This window comes from Loxodonta africana, chromosome 2, assembly GCF_030014295.1.
Source record: "Loxodonta africana isolate mLoxAfr1 chromosome 2, mLoxAfr1.hap2, whole genome shotgun sequence".
Classification (NCBI taxonomy): domain Eukaryota; kingdom Metazoa; phylum Chordata; class Mammalia; order Proboscidea; family Elephantidae; genus Loxodonta; species Loxodonta africana.
In genome coordinates this window covers 64,045,629-64,062,925 of record NC_087343.1, presented here as the reverse complement: position 1 = coordinate 64,062,925, position 17,297 = coordinate 64,045,629, and the positions used below count along the sequence as shown (strand labels likewise).

The 17,297-nt window shown below is 40.2% G+C and overlaps 1 protein-coding gene across 5 annotated transcripts in view; it reads left to right on the top strand.

Moving 5' to 3' along the window:
* The window catches only part of PDE4D (phosphodiesterase 4D), a 1,416,439-nt gene that overhangs the window by 366,625 nt on the left and 1,032,517 nt on the right, over positions 1 to 17,297 (top strand). The gene's annotated exons all lie outside the window — the stretch shown is intronic.

Here is a 17,297-nt window from a genome sequence, read left to right as displayed (position 1 = left end):
AGGAACATAGACTTTGGATTCAGGTTAACCAGACTTCAAGTCCAGATTTTGACACTAAACAAGTATTTGACTTTAGGCAAGTGGATTTGCAATATCCACTCATTTTAAGTGTGTTGCTGCTGATTGGCCTTGATTTTATAGTTTTTTCAGTGATAAAAATATCAGCTTGAAGTACCTATGAATATCATATTGCTTTACAAGAAGTTGTGGAAGTACCCCACTCCTCACTTATCAACTATTTCATTATCCAACATTTCTCATTTACAACAATAATAAAAAATCTAGATCCTACTATTTTGTGCATTACTGATATATGTTGGGCAGTAAGGAATGCCAAGGTGAGAGGTGAGAGTAACACTGGCTGTGATGGCTAGGGTTATGTGTCAACTGGGCTGGGCCATGATTCTCAATGGTTTGGCAGTTATGTAATGATGTCATTTGGAAGTTATGTAATAATGTAGTCACCCTCCATTTTGTGATCTGATGTGATTGTATCCCTTTTCACATAATTACCTGGTCTTTCGAACCTACCCATGTTGATAAGTGAGGAGTAGGTGTATAGCTTTTCTCCTAAAAATATTTTCTTCCCTTACAGTAAATGTATGTTTCCCATGTATATTTTGATTTTTTTTTTACCTTCATACAGAGTAACTGGCCTCTTGAATGAGACTTTATAGTGTGTTTTGAAGACATTTTAGGTGAATATCAGGAGTCCAAATTTAATTTAGCCTAAAATTCAATTGTGTGTAGCTCCATGAATATAAGTTACAAATCCACAGTTCATACCATGGTCAACAGGGTCCTCCTTGATCTGACCTCATATCCAAATAGCTTTCATCACACTTTCCCCCAGGCCACTGACCCCCCTTGCTCTTCCTCAAGCTTGCTGCTACCTGTGTCTCCGCTCTTACTTTTCCCATAGACTGGATTGCTGGCTCACTCCCTTACTTTCTTCAGGTTTTAGCTCAAATATGCTATAAGAGAAGGCTTCCTTGGCCGTACGATACAAAACAGCAATCCCAAACATCATGCTCTAACCTCTTAATTTGCTTCATAGTGCTTATCCACACCCTGCATATCTATATATTCATTTGTTTATTTTGCCCCTTCCAATTATGACATTAAGGCTATAAATTTCCTGTTTTGTTCATGTCTGTATATTCAGAACTTAGAGGAGTGTTTGGCGCATATTAAGTGTTCAATAAATATTCATAGACTGAATGAACTCATGTTGACACAATCAAGTGACCAGGTGCTTTCTATGTACAGCTAGGTCACATATGCTATACTCAACATCTGCAGGAGGCTGGCCAATCTCTTTAATTTGAAAGATTCATTATGATTTTCAAAATGTTAAAACGTGGATAAAACAATTCATTGTCATAAGAATTAAATAAAATAATGTATGAAAAGTAATTGGCAGCATGCCAAAAGGTGTATATTCAATAAATGCAGTAAGCTTATTTCGATTTGAATCTACTCTTTCCCTTTTCTCTCTGACATAATGGAGATGTTGGTTTTTGTCTAGTTTAAGTCAAATCCTTCCATCAGGGCCTTGGAGTTCAATCTCTCCTCCCACCCCCTGTCCCACTTCCCTGCCTTTTCAGGAACATCACGTTATTTATTATTCTTTTTTCTCTCATATCCTTACCTTCTCCCTTTCTTTGTGTCTAACCCATCCATACATCAACATTTAAGCCTGTGGCACCCTGAAGCAGCCCTTCTGACAATTTTTATGAAGTCACCATATTGCCATGTTGCAGGCACTGCATAAAAGGTGATTCATGATCAGGCTTCTGCATACTTTCCCAGGTATCCCTCTCATGGTTTTACCAAATTACTGGTATTTTTTATCCAATGCCCCATAATTTCTCTCATGTCTAAGTTTTTTGCATGTACCAATCTCTGTCCAGAATGCCTTTACCCTTCTTACCCTTTAACTCTCGAACACACACAAACACAAACACACACACACACACACACACCTCTATGCTCATACACCACAAGACAAGCTAACTTCAACTTGTTATTGAGGTCTTGGCCTCACCTTAGATGTCGTCCCGTCTGTGAAGTCTCAGTAAGCCCTAAGAATTGGATGTTGCTCCCGTGTTTCCATAGCAGACACTACATATCCCCTGAGTTGTAGCTGCTTATTCATTTGTTTAGCTCTCCCACAAGACATCAAGCTCCTTAAGGGCAAGTATTTTTCTTTGTTCATCATTGAACTCTCAAAGTCTGCATGGGAATTGACACATAGTAGGTGAGCATTTAATTATTATTATTTTTTACTTAAGTTAACAAGTGGAGTGGCATCATTGCTTTTAGCTGTTAGGTGCTGTCGAGTTAGTTCTAACTCATAGTGATCCTGTGCACAACAGAACAAAACACTGCCCGGTCCTGTGCCATCCTTACAATTGTTATGTTTGAGCTCATTGTTGCAGCCACTGTGTCAATCCACCTCGCTGAGGGTCTTCCTCTTTTCCGTTGACTCTGTGCTTTGCCAAGCATGATGTCCTTCTCCAGGGACTGATCCCTCCTGACAACATGTCCAAAGTATGTAAGACAGAGTCTCTCCACCCTTGCTTCTAAGGAGCATTCTGGTTGTTCTTTTAACAGTCATGGTATATTCAATATTCTTCGCCAACACCCTAATTCAAAGGCGTCAATTCTTCTTCAGTCTTCCTTATTCATTGTCCAGCTTTCACATGCATATGATGCTATTGAAAATACCATGGCTTGGGTCAGGCGCACCTTAGTCTTCAAGGTGATAGAAACAATGCCGGAGACCGAATGATAGAATTTTGCAAGACCAACGACTTCTTCATTGCTTACCTTCTTTCACCAGCATAAACGGCGACTACACACATGGACCTCATCAGATGGAATACACAGGAATCAAATTGACTACATCTGTGGAAAGAGACGATGGAAAAGGTTGATATCGTCAGCTGACTGTGGAACAGACCATCAATTGCTCATATGCAAGTTCAAGCTAAAACTGAAGAAAATCAGAGCAAGGCCACGAGAGCCAAAATATGACCTTGAGTGGTGTCATTAGAAAGTCACAAAATTGATTTCTGGTAATATTGAAACCTTTAGGGTCATTTACTAGTTTGAGATTAACTTGCTGCTGAATTTTCATCAATGTGCTAATCAAAGACAAATGTGATCAATAGCATAATCTTTTATATTAACATGTACTGCATATTCTCATTTATTTTAAAGGAAATAATTATTGAAAAGAGACCTAATGGATCAGAAATAATGAAATTGAGTTTAATAGTAGTTTCACAGTGGTAATACTGATAATACTACTATATTTATGTATTCATTTTTAAGAGCCTTTCACATATCTCTAGGCAGTAACCTAAGCCTGTTTCTATTCCTCATTGAACCTAGGTGAAATCTGAGTCTTTAAATGTATGTAGCCTTTGGATATTTCTAACTATGCAGCTGTTTATCTTTGTGTAAGACGACATCTGATGATGACAATTGCCAAGTTCTACTGGACTGCCAGGCTTCAATTAATATATTTTAACAAATAAAAATAACACATATGTGATCTATATATATAAAAAAAAGATATTTGCAAATAGAAATTCGAGTTTAAATCCCCCTCTCATCACCAAGTTGGAAATGGACTCTTAGTTATTGTAACTAACCATATAATTCTGTGTTCTGGATAGAAAAGGTGCTTGCTCTATGCTAACATTTAATTGACATTATTTCTGCCAGAACCCTCCATCGTTATTGACAGGAATGTCCTCCCTTGTTAATTGCCCAGCAGCACACTGAGTGATTGATTGGATCGCTAGGGCAGATCTGAGATGCACTGGCATGAAATGGTAGCAGTACATAATCTCCATCTCATGGTAATGTCACCAACTAACTGCTTATTTAGGTTTGTTCAAGATAAAAGATACTGATCATTTACTTAAACTTTTTACTTTTTATTTGGGTGTGCTGATGGTAAATAGTGATAGTTTTCAAGGATGTACCCTCTCAGACTGTCCATAAAACTCTCAGCTCTATGGTCTATCAGTGGAGGGGGGGAGGTGGAGCGGGAACCAGATAATTCATTTGACATATAAACAGGGAAAATCCATTGGTTGGTTGAATAGCTCCATTTTGGGAAATTGTTTTAATTATGAGCAGGCAGACCCTAGATCAATGAAAATAGTGTTTAAATGGAAAACTGGAAGTGCTCAGTTTTTAACAGTATAAGATTTCCTTTTAAAATAGAGGCAACTAGAGTAAATAAATAAGGTGTATATTTTTATGAGAACTGAGCTTTTAAGCTGGTTTTCCCCGGGCAGTATTTGAGTCACATGGACAAGTCAACTAACAGCATCAAGAGCATTTTTGCAACACTAAATAGATAATAGATAAGTGGTAACTTTGGTGAAGGGTAAGATACTGGGGAAGCCAGCACAACATGTACAAGGCAAGGTCATGGAAGCTCTATAGACACATCCAAACTCCCTGAGGGACTGAATTGCTGGGCCGAGGGCTGTGGGAGCCATGGTCTCAGGAAACATCTAGCTCAGTTGGCATAACACAGTTTATAAAGAAAATGTTCTACATCCTGCTTTGGTGAGTAGCATCTGGGGTCTTGAAAGCCTCGGGGTGGCCATCTAGGATACTCCACTTGTCTCACCCCTTCAGAGCAAGGAAGAATGGAGAAAACTGAAGATACAAGGGAAAGATTGGTCCAAAGGACTAATGGATCACATCTACCATGGCCTCAACAAGACTGAGTCCAGTACAACTAGATGGTGCCCAGCTACCACCACAGACTGCTTTGACAGGGATCACAATAGAGGGTCCCATTCAGAGCTGGAGAAAAATGTAGAACAAAATTCTAACTCACAAAAAAAAAAAAAAAAAAAAAAACCACACTTGCTGGCCTGAGAGAGACTGAAGAAACCCTGAGAGTACAGCCCCCAGACACATTTCAGCCCAGTAATGAAGTCAGAGGTTCACCCTTCAGCCAAAGACTGAACAGACCCATAAAACAAAATGAGACTAAAGGGGCACACCAGCCCTGGGGCAAGGACTAGAAGGCAGGAGAGGACAGGAAAGCTGGTAATAGAGAACCCAAGGTTGAGAAGGGAGAGTGTTGACATGTCATACAGTTGTTAACCAATGTCACAAAACAATATGTGTACTGTTTAATGAGAAACTAGTTTGCTCTGTAAACCTTCATCTAAAGTACAATTTTTTAAAAAAAGTGTTTTTGCAATTACATAATGAAGTATTTGGTTTGGATAACTGTTTTGCTTAAATATTGGAATCCCTTGAGGAAGTTTTAAAAATATGGATTCCTTTGTCCTCCCTCCCCTCACCCAAAATACTGATTCCATTTGTCCAAGGACGGCAGTGGTTCTCTGCCTTTCATCTGAATCAGAATCTCCTGGCAAATTTGTTAAAAATGCAAGGACCCAAGCAAAACCTTATCCTACTTCAAAAAGCCTGAGTCTTTGTGTTCTTTGGAGCCCTGGTGCCACAGTGGTTAAGAGTTTGGCTGCTAGCCAAAAGATTGACAGTTTGAATCTACCAGCCACTCCTTGGAAACCCTATGGGGCAGTTCTACTCTGTCCTATAGAGTTGCTGTGAGTCAGAATCTACCCGATGGCAACAGATTTGGTTGTGTTCTTTAAAGCTTTCCAGGGGATCCTGATAACATCAAAGTTTGAGAATCATTGGTCTAAGATTTAGCATCTGAAGCTTTAAAAGTCCTGCAGGTGCTACTAACGTGCAGTCAAGGTTTGCAACCACTGATTAAAATGACACTTAGAATTTTTTTTGTGGTCTGGTAGAAGGGGTTAAAATTGCTAGCTTTTACTAAGCATTTATTGTGTACTAGGCATTTTCCTAAGTATTATCTCCTCAAATAATCACAAATCTTTGTGAGATAGGTAATAATAGTACTACTTTGCATATAAGAGACTGAGAAGGTAACTATTTTAGCTCAGGTAATGCAGGGAGGAAATGTTGGATTGGAACCCAACCTGTTTGACTTCAAAGGCCACAAAAGTAACTATTACTGTTAAAAATCTTTTGGAAATATAAGAGAGGTTAAAAACTATAAAAGATGAGAACATGTTAAAGGGTGCTTAAATAGTTTTCTTATATCTTGAAATGTACCTGACTTGTAATTGTGCAGTACAAAGAAAAAAAAAATTTTTAATGGGGAATATAGAAAAAAGAAAGTATTCATCAATTAAAAAGAAAGAGAAAGCTGACAGTGAGAAGCAGGTAGATATTAATTACTCTGTCTAGTCTGGAAAGAAAATCATAAATTGCTTGTACTTTAGCATCTGAGAATTTAGAATAAGAATTGCAGATAGAAATATTTTGCTACAGTTACATGGAGAGGAAAAGCGGCAAGCATTTCAAAGAAAAGAAATTGGTATTTTTTTTTTTGAAATGGTTGCAAATGTTAATGCCATGAATTAAAACATAAAAGCAGTTTATACTGCACGACACTTCCTTTCTTTTCCTTTCGTGTTTGGGAAGATATGGGCTTCATGCCCTTCTAGGCATGGAAAATGCTTTGGCCACTGCCATTAGTCACACTTGTGTCTGCACAGGAAAGAGAGAATGCCTGAGTCAAGTGTGTTGGCAGTCCTAGGCAAGGGGAAATGGTGCTTGGGAGACTGCCTTGTTCCTCTCAAGACACAGCCTTTCCTAGCTTTTGTGCATGGGTTACATATGGGCAGAGTGCCAATACTGACATGTTGGAGGAAGAAACATTTCCCATCAGAAAGCAAAAACAAACAAACATGAAGAGATGCTGAGGGTATTTCTGTACAATATGAAGTTTAACTGCTCTCATTTAGAGAAGGGGATACTTTCACATTCCAAGGACTGTTCTTACTAACAAGCAAAGTGCGCATTTATTCCCATTTATGATATTTTCCCAATAGCACTTAGACTGAACATTCACTGTGGGGCAGCATTAAATTTTCACCACTCTGGAGAGTCTAAGACACAGCTTCTAATTCTGGTATTTTAGTGTTCATTATATGATGTGCATAAAATATACATATTCAATTATGTGAAGACTGTGTGTGCACAGAACAATTATACTGCCAACAAGCTATTGTGAGTCTCTAAGCATATTTATATTTCAGATAATGGATGGTACTCTGATACCTCCCACAAAGTGTAATTCTAGAATTATTTTAACAATGAGTAAATTACATTTGATCTTTAATATGGTAATGTGAAAAAGGTGCAGGGAATATGTAAGGTGTGTGTTTATTTCTCTGAAATTCTCATGGCTTAAAAACACTCAACATTGCAGGAAAACACTAAAGGGAAGATAGATAAAAGTTGAATTTGGATTTTAACTCCAAATATAATTCCAATTTCTGTGGAATAATAATGATACAACATATTTTAAAATGCTTTGGTAATAAAGCTGCGTGCTTCTGCTGGAAGTGGCAGAAAGGCAAATTGCAGGCAGTCATTGACAGTAGAAACCACTGACGAGAACTAAAGGTTCATAATGGAAAGAAGGGTGCTCCAACCTTAACTTTGGCCAGCCAGCTGAGCTGGGGCTTTGTAATTAAGGACAGCTGGCCTTGATTCCCAGCTAAGACCACTCCACAATCACAGAAGCGGCAGCAACAAGAGATACTAGCTGGTGAAGATCTTCAAGAGGAAGCATTTGGCGTTCTCCCTACTATGGGAAAGATCCACAAAATATTTAATCCTGTGTTAGAGAAAGAGACTAAATCAATCCTAATATTGGATCTTCACCCAGATCTAATTTTTCAGAGACGCGCGAACACCTTTCTGGGCAACTTTGCCAGGTCATGTCCCTTTTTTTTTGGAAGCCCCGGCACGGGGCTTATCTTCAACAAGCTTTAAGAACCAGCCAGGAATCACCAAACTCAGTTTCTCTGAGAAGACTGAGGCAAGCGGAGGTGAAGAAGAAACCCCTGAGGCCGTGGGGGGCTGTGAGGGGAGGGAGGCGGGGGCACCAGGCGGAGAAGGATCAGGAGGACAGGTCTGACTCCTGACTGGCTGGAGTGGTTTTGGAGAAAGTCACAGCTCCTGCTCGCCACTAGGGAGCTGTCCAACTTTTCAGCAGCTCTGGAATCAGGGTTCGGGTTCCCTTGACCCAGGAGGCGGCTGCCGTTGCCACTGCCGCTGCTTCTGCGGCTTGAGCTGCCAACATCACTGCTCTCAACGCCGGAGCCCAAAGGAAGGAAGGGAAGAAGGAGGAACGGCTGGTGAAGCCGTGCACCGCGCGCCCCAGTCTTAGTGACTTCGGGAGCCCAGGAGCGCATCTCTGCCACAGCCACTGTGGTGGGAGCCCAGTAGCGCTCTGCGACCCCTCCTCTGGCAGAGCCTTCTCTCGGTCGCCCCGAGCCTCTGGGGCTTCAAGTGGGAAGCTGAACCCAGTGCCTGTTCTGCTCCAGAAGCGGCGGCGGCGGCGGCGGCGCGGCAGCACCCGGAGGCGCTCCGAGCAGCGCGGTGAACCCCGCTGGGCAGCAGGGTGCTGAACCGCGAGCCGGGATGGAGGCAGAGGGCAGCAGCGTGGCGGCCCCGGGCAGCGGCGAGGGGGGCGCCGGCGCCGGCGGGGCCACGCTGAAAGCCCCCAAGCATCTATGGAGGCATGAGCAGCAGAACCACCAGTACCCTCTCCGGCAGCCCCAGTTACGCCTCCTGCATCCCCACCACCACCTGCCCCCGCCGCCGCCGCCCTCGCCCCAGCCCCAACCCCAGTGCCCACTGCAGCCGCCGCCGCCGCCGCCTCCCCTGCCGCCACCCCCGCCGCCGTCCGGGGCAGCCCGCGGCCGCTACGCCTCGAGCGGGGCCACCGGACGTGTCCGGCATCGCGGCTACTCCGACACCGAGCGCTACCTGTACTGCCGCGCCATGGACCGCACCTCCTACGCTGTGGAGACCGGCCACCGGCCCGGCCTGAAGAAATCCAGAATGTCTTGGCCCTCGTCGTTCCAGGGACTCAGGCGGTGAGTGGCGAGCGCCCCCTCCGCCATCAGGGAAGGGGTCACCTCCCCCCTTCTCATATTCTTCTTCTTAGCCTTTTTATCACCACCAGTCCTAGACCCCGGGCCAGATTCTATTCTGGGATTTGGGGGAGCACGAGCAAGGGGTGTGAGTAGCATAATCTGTCCTTGCTTGCAATGATGTGATTCAGGTGTGAGGGACCCCGAAAGTACGGCATAAATGTTAACTGAGATTGTGTGCATGTGTGTGCACGCGCGCTTCCCAGTTGTCTGTGCCACCTACTGTCCTCCCTCCCAACCCACCTCCATCCCACCCTGGCGAGTGAGACTACACAGCGAATTCAGTTTGCTTTGTGTGGAGAAGGAGGAGGCAGGGTTGAAGGGTGGGGCGGGGGCTTAAGCCAGGAAAGCACCCAGTCATCTGTTCACTCCTCCCAGAGTGAGGAGGGGTCGGCGGGGTGGGTGCGATGGCGGGGGGGTGGGGGGAGTGGATGAGACAGCGTGGTCCCAGGATTGCAGCCAAAAGCCTGAGACCAACTCAAGTTTCTTTTGTTGAGTCGGCAAAGTAAATTGAACAGCGAAAGGGGAGAATAAACACGTGGGTGACTTGGAGAGTTTGGAGCAAAATGTTCAGCAGTCCTTATGAGAGAGGAGGAAGGGAAGGAAAGACTGAGTAAGGGCACTGTGGAGTTACACTGTGTCGGTGTGTGCAAGCGTGTGTATATCGAGGCGTCTCTGCAAAATCCCTAGAAGAAAGCATCTCGTTTTAGCAGCAGGCAAGACGTGGAGATTTGATTATAGTGATTTCCCCTGAACGTAAAGTGCTCCGGAAGGCCGGGCAGGGAAGCCTTATGTCAAGAGGGAGTTTTAATAGTCGCCGACCATTCTTTTTCCAAGGAAATGAGTAGTGTAAAGGACCAATTATAGCTGCTCTGAGGAGTCAGCTGTAGTTTCTTAACTCAGGCAGGTAGGTGGGAGTTGGGCCCTCATGTGGCCCCTTTCATGACAACCCCCAAAAAAGCTCTTCACTGTCCTGGGCCCTCAAGCTAGGAATCCCTTCTCCCCCACAAAAATAAACACAAATAAGGTTTCAGGAGCTAGTGATATTTGGCATGCCTATATATATATATATATATATATATATATTATATAGAGCTGTTACTGTCTAACCTTTGACATAGGCTGTACATGCAAGTCACATACCTGGGTGATGTGTAATAAGTTGTAAATCAGGGCTGGGTGTGGAAACAGTAAAATCTAAGGCTGGGGTTGTTTGTTCAAATACTATGGACAGTATGCTGGATTTAACAGAACATCTTAATAGAATGTCCAAATGTGTGTTGATCTGAGGGGTTTTAGTTTGTTTTTCCTTGTGAGCATGTCTTTGTGTGTTGTATACACTATGGACAAGGGAATCCATTCAAACAGTATATCTCACCCCTGATGTACACATATTCACTTCCCCCTTTGCCTTCTTCATGCCCCTAGGTAACCAACCTTGTTTGTGATGTCATTCTGCACCTTGGAGTCAAAGAATAGGAATTATGTTGATAATAACATTTCAGATCAATTTAAACTTGAAGGTGGATGTGAATTACAGACATTCATAGATTAACATGCAAGTTTTCTTTTTACAATCCTGACAGCTCAAACTCAGATGTAGTTTTATTGTTTGTCTGGAGACGTAGATGTTCTCCCCTTAGGCTGAGTAGAATGGTAGAATAAAGACTAGCTGAGAGTTTGTATCTGTGACCCATTAATAGAAAATTCTTATGTGATGCTGAGCTCTTAATCAATGTTAAATAAGAACAGGAATTCCAACTTGATCTGTAGGTTGATTGACTTTATGGAGTCTCTTAATTGGCTTCATTTTTTAATAAAGTAGAATTGGCCTGAGAGGATGGCGGGGAGAAAAAATAAGCTAATTGGAACAGTGGTATTGCAACATTGATTTGAATTTATTTTTGCTATGCTCTCTACATTGATTGATTGCTCTATTTGGAATTTCTTAGTTGAATGGTTCACAGAAAAACTAAGATATATAATCTTTACACATAGCTTCCACTGTGGCTCATCTGATAAATCATTGTCATTCTATTTAAGGATCCTTGGGCTTAAACTTCTTTACATCTTTTAATGTATTTCTTAAATGCTGGTACATTGCCTGTCAGTCTTTTCCTTAATATAGTTGTTTTTGCAAATAAATGTTTTTAAGAGGAGGGCATTAATATTTAGTTCTTTAAAGAGAACAATACAATACTTAAAGATTCTCAAAGAAATTTCATGTTTATTAATTAAGCTCTATGACAACACTGAGATGATATCACTATTGGTATTATCTCCATTTTATACATGAGAACACTGAGTCCACAGATTTGAATACCTTTTTCAGTGTTACATAGAACATGAGCGCCAGAGTTGAGATTGAAACCCTCAGCCCTATGTTGAGGTCTCATGCCTCAGCGAAGGCAGTGTTATTGTTTGGTGCCATCAAGATGGTTCCCACCCATGGAGACCATATGTACAACAGAATGAAACACTGTCCAGTCCTGTGCTATCCTCACAATTGCCACTTTGTTTGAGCTCATTGCTACAGCCACTATGTCAATCCATCTTATCAAAGGTTTTCCTCGTTTTCACTGACTCTCTGATTTACCAAGCATAATGTCCTTCTTCACTGACTGGTCACTCCCAATAACATGTCCGAAGTATGTGAGACAAAGTTCTTCCATCTTTGCTTCTAAGGTGCGTTCTAGCTGTACTTCTTCCAAGACACATGTAGTCATTATTGTGGCAGTCCATGGTATGCTCAATATTCTACACCAGCACCATAATTCAAAGGCATCAATTCTTCTTTGGTTTTCCTTACTTATTATTGCATGCATATGAAGCAAATGAAAATACCATGGTGTCGTAGTCATCTAGTGCTGCAGTAACAGACATACAACAAGTAGATGACTTCAAAAAAGAGGAATTTATTCTCTCACTGTCCAGTAGGCTAGAAGTCTGAGTTCAGGGTGCCAGCCCAGGGGAAAACTTTCTCTCTCTGTTGGCTCTGGAGGAAGGTCCTTGTCATCAGTCTTCTCTTGGTCTGGGAGAATCTCAGCACAGGACCCTCAGGTCCAAAGGATGCACTCTGCTCCCAGCACTGCTTTCTTGGTGGTACGAGGTCCCCTTATCTCTCTGCTAACTTTTTTTTTAATATCTCAAAAGAGATTTGCCCAAGACAATATCTGATCTCATCAGCATAACGGCCACCAATCTGTCTCACATCCCATCACAATGATAGGATTTACAACACACACAGAAATCACATCAGATGACAAAATGGTAGACACTCATAGAATACCGGGAATTATGACCTAAACAAGTTGACAGATATTTTTGGAGGACACAATTTGGCTCACGACACATGGCTTGGGTCAGGCGCGCCTTAGTTCTCAAGGTGCCATTTTTGCTTTTTAACACCTTAAAGGGAACTTTTGGAGCAGATTTGCCCAATGCAATGAGTCTTTGGATTTCTTGACTGCTGTTTCCATGGGTGTTGATTGTGGATCTAAGTAAAATGAAATCCTTGATGACTTCAATATTTTCTCCATTTATCGTGCATTGCTTATTGGTCCAAATATGAGGATTTTTCTTTTCTTTATGTTGAGGTGTAATCCATACTGAAGTCTTTGATCTTCATCAGTAAGTGCTTCAAGTCCTCTTCTCTTTTAGCAAGCGAGGTTGTGTCATGTACATAACATAGATTGTTAGTGAGTCTTCCTCCAATCCCGATGCCATGTTCTTCTTCATGTAGTCCAGCTTCTCAGATTATTTGCTCAGCACATAGATTGAATCAGTATGGTGAAAGGATACAGCCCTGACACACACCTTTCCTGATTTTAAACTATGCAGTATCCCCTTGTTCTGCGTAAAGGTTCCACATAAGTTTTGGAATTTTCATTCTTCGCAATGTTATCCATCATTTATTATGATCCACACAGTTGAATGCCTTTGTGTAGTCAATAAAACACAGGTAAACATCTTTCCGGTATTCTCTGCATTCAGCCAGGATCCATTTGACATCAGCAATGATATCCCTGGTTCCATGTCCTCTTCTGAATCTGGCTTGAATTTCTGTCAGTTCCCTGTCAATGTATTGCTGCAGGTGTTTTTTAATTATCTCCAGCATAATTTTAGTTTCATGTGATAGTAATGATATTATTTGATAATTTCTCCATTCCATTGGATCACCCTTCTTTGGAATGGATACGAATATGGATCTCTTTCAATAGGTTGGCCAGGTAGCTGTCTTTCAATTGTTTTTTTTTTTTTTGGTATAGATGAGCGAGCACTTCCAGCGTTGCAGTGGCCCTCCTAAAATAAATGTCTACCCAGCATCTGGGCAGGTGGGCAGCATCAAATTTATATTGATACCCAACCCAGACCACAGGTGGGCAGCATCAAATTTATATTAATTGATACCACAGTACATAAAGTCCATATGAACTAAAAATGAGATTTTTTTACATTCAGTTTTTGAAAAATGACAGCATAGGCTTTTGGAAGCTTTTGACAGCTTCTAACTTTCATTTGAAATCCTAAGTGTTATACTGGTGTTAATGATCACGAAAGAGGTAAACCACTGTATTTGCTGATTTTGTACAATGTGTATAATAATAAATAATGAAACTGTGTTCAGGGCAGTTAAAGCTAATCAGAGCACTTCAGATTGCTTTCAGTGATCTTCTAAAAGGGATCAAGGTGTGAGAGGTGTGTGTGTGTGTGTGCATGCACAGCTATTGAAATTGAGGTTTAAATTCTCAAGTTAATGTCGCTGAAAAATGGGTGGACGGATGAATAATTCCCTATGGATTTTCAAGAAAAGCATATTTTTAAAAAAGCAGTTTCCAGCACTTATGGTAGCGTTTCAAGGTATTATTATCTAGCTGAAAATTTGAGAATTAGTTTCAGTATGTGAAGCACTAGGAAAGAGAAACACTTGGTTTAATTTAGAAATTTATATAAACAGGAAGGAGACAATCCTCAGACATTTCATGGTCAGCTCTTTTGAGTCCATGCACAATGTGGATATGGTGAATAAATTTTTCTATTCAAGGTTATCTGCCTAAAAGAATCATTTTTTCATCTCAACATAAAAGGGATTTTAAAGAACAAAATTACCAGAAGAATGAGCCTCTGTGTCACCAAGAGAACAAAATGAAATATGAAAATAATTAAAACACCCATTTAAAATATATATCATTTTAACTGATAGTTCCATCAATATTTAACAACAGTTTAACTGAACTGATTAAAAAATTTCTTTGGTTTCATTCTACACAACAAACTATTTTCCTGACGGTAACGTGCCTTTTGAAATCTACAGGAGCTGTATATTCTCAATAACAAATTAAATTTGGAAATTCAAATAGCACAGGTGATTCCTTGATATTAAAAAAAAAAATTCTAGATGACAGACATGTAAATTTCAAGAAGGTGACATTTGACTTAGTTATTTTAGAAGGAAAATAGCTAAAAACTATAATCACATCAAACATAAATCCCATATATATTATAAAGCATTCCTCTGATCTATAAAATATTTCTTTGACCTTATCTTTTTAAACACATTAATATAACACATAAAATGTAGATAAACTATATTGCGCTGTTTAAGTACTTGAAATAATTCAAGTGCTTCCTTTTTTGTTGTGGGTTATGAAATATATTTCTGTATTGTTTTTGCTGATTTCATCAAATAATTTTACGGTAGATTTTTTTCATTAAAAGACATAATGGAAATCTAAGTTCAAGACCCATAATTTGAGTTTTATGTTACCAAAATAACTGAAAAGTTGGTCATTCCAACTTTTTATATCAGTGAATGCAAGACTTTGGGTTTTTGGGAACAATACCTTCACAGATAGATAGGTAAAGATAGATATGTGTGTATATATACACATACACACCCATATATGTTATTGCTGAGTGCCATCGAGTTGATTTGGACTCATAGCAACGCCATGTTACAAAGTAGAACATCCCTATAGGGTCTGCTAGGATATAATCTTTACAGGAGCAGATCACCAGGTTTTTCTGCGGTAGAACATCTGGATGGGTTTGAACTGCCAAACTTTTGGTTAGCAGCTAAGCACTAATCATATATATATTTTTTAAAAAATTGCCATCAAGTCTATTTTGACTCATAGCAACTCTATGGGACACAGAAGATGTGCCCCCATTGGGTTTCTAAGGAGCAGTGTGTGGATTTGAACTGCCGACCTTTTGGTTAGCAGCCAAACACATATATTCAGTAACTGACATAAAGTTACCAACTCTATGTTTTAATAAGTAAGGATGTTAAGGACATTTAAATAGTAAAAACATAAGGAAAAACTCATAATAAAAGATAAGCTTTTGTATTGAGTAATTTCAAGATTTAAAAATATCACTACATTGTCATTGCTCAAGAACAAATGAGAAGTCATGGCCCAGCAGTAGGGAATCATCAGTCTATGGTACTGAAAGCTACCATTGGAACTATTTTCCCTCCTTTGAACTGGTTATTTTAGTGTGTTATGGATATAACTTCAAGAGTGCCTCATCATTCACGGGTTCTGATCATCTAAATTGAATTGACAAGTTGATCATTGGTCAATGGATAGAGACATTTCTTCAGGCTTTGAAGGTCTATATAATTCAATGGATTTAGACTTCTTACTTCATGTACCTTCAATAAGTTAAATGTCAGGTCTACATATTGCCATTTTCTAAAAACTCATTTTTATGTCTCAGTCCTTAATTTGCCTCTTCTTGAAGATTGTCTTAGTAACTTGATTTAGTTCTCTCTCAGTGAACTCTGAGACTGATACATCAGGAAAACGTATTGAATCCATCACCTTCTCATATATATATATTTAATTCTGAAATTATGTATGTTTCATATTTCATTTGTGGTGGCAGGGAGGTTTAGGGAGGGGATGCAAGGGAAAAAGGGATTGGATCCTGTCCCCGAAAGATGGAATACACAAACACAAACCCTTCTCGCTTTCTGATTGGACCACCCTGGTTCAGTTGTTCAGCTCTGTAGCAGTAACAGGGAAATAGATAATTAATCCTGACCATGAGAAACATTTCTCTAAGACCACAGAGTATCAGGAAACCCTGGTGGTGTAGCGGTTAAGTGCTACAGCTGCTAACCAAAAGGTCAGTGGTTCAAATCCACACCTTGGAAACTCTACAAGGCAGTTCTATTCTGTCCTATAGGGTCACTATAAGTTGGAACAACTTGATGGCAATGTTTTTTTTTGCTTGTTTTTTTATAGAGTATCAAGATGGGAAGAGGCTTAGATTTTACCTTCCACTGCCATTCTTTTACACATGAGGAAACAAATGTCCTGTGAGGCTGAACTGCTTAACATAACTAATTTACTGGTAGAACCAGAACTATAATTTATATCTTTCATATCTTCTGATAGTTACTTTACATTTCTCATTGTGGCCACTTTTTAACAATCATTGTCCCCATCTCTAGGGTATGGCCTGAAACCAAAAGTTTGGAAATTACTTTAAAAGATCACTTGTGAATAAATTGGATTTTCAGGTATTGGGAGAGAGGCCACTTCGGAAAACAAATATTCTTCCACTTTCCAACTCAGATACATATATACACATATACATACAACGATGGATCAGTCCCTGGTTTCTATCTCCAACCTTTAATATGGGCTCCTGAGGTAACTTGGGAAGGGTTCTTAAACCGTACATCACATGGAACAATAATCTAAAAAGAATAAACCCTCTTAGCAAATTTTGCTAATTATTCAAAGGCCTCAAATATAATATGGGTAAGATTATATCCCTCTCAAAGCTTAAAATCCATCTACAAATTAAAAAAAAAAAAAGTGTGTAATATTGTGAGTCTGTAAGTTGAATGCTGCTAGCCCTGGCTCATAACAGCAATGTTGCTAAGGGATTCTACCAAATAACACTGTATTATATTTCAAAAGATGTTGTGGTTATTTTTACCCTGAGGAACATTTTTCTGCATTTAAAAATAGGAAATCTAATTTTTCTAAGAGAGGAGGGCATTTTCAGTTTTGTTTTTTTTTTAAACTCATCAACTAAATTGATTTGATCTTGTCCACGTACATACCACCATTCCCATGACCCTCACCACATCACTTTGGAGCTTCATTGAGAAAGAAAATAAGGTTTTCTTTTTTATCTAAATAAGCATTTATAGTTATTAATCTATCTAGATGTATAGTGTCACCATTCATCCAATTGCCTCAGGCCAGTGATATCATTAAACTCTTCCTCTCC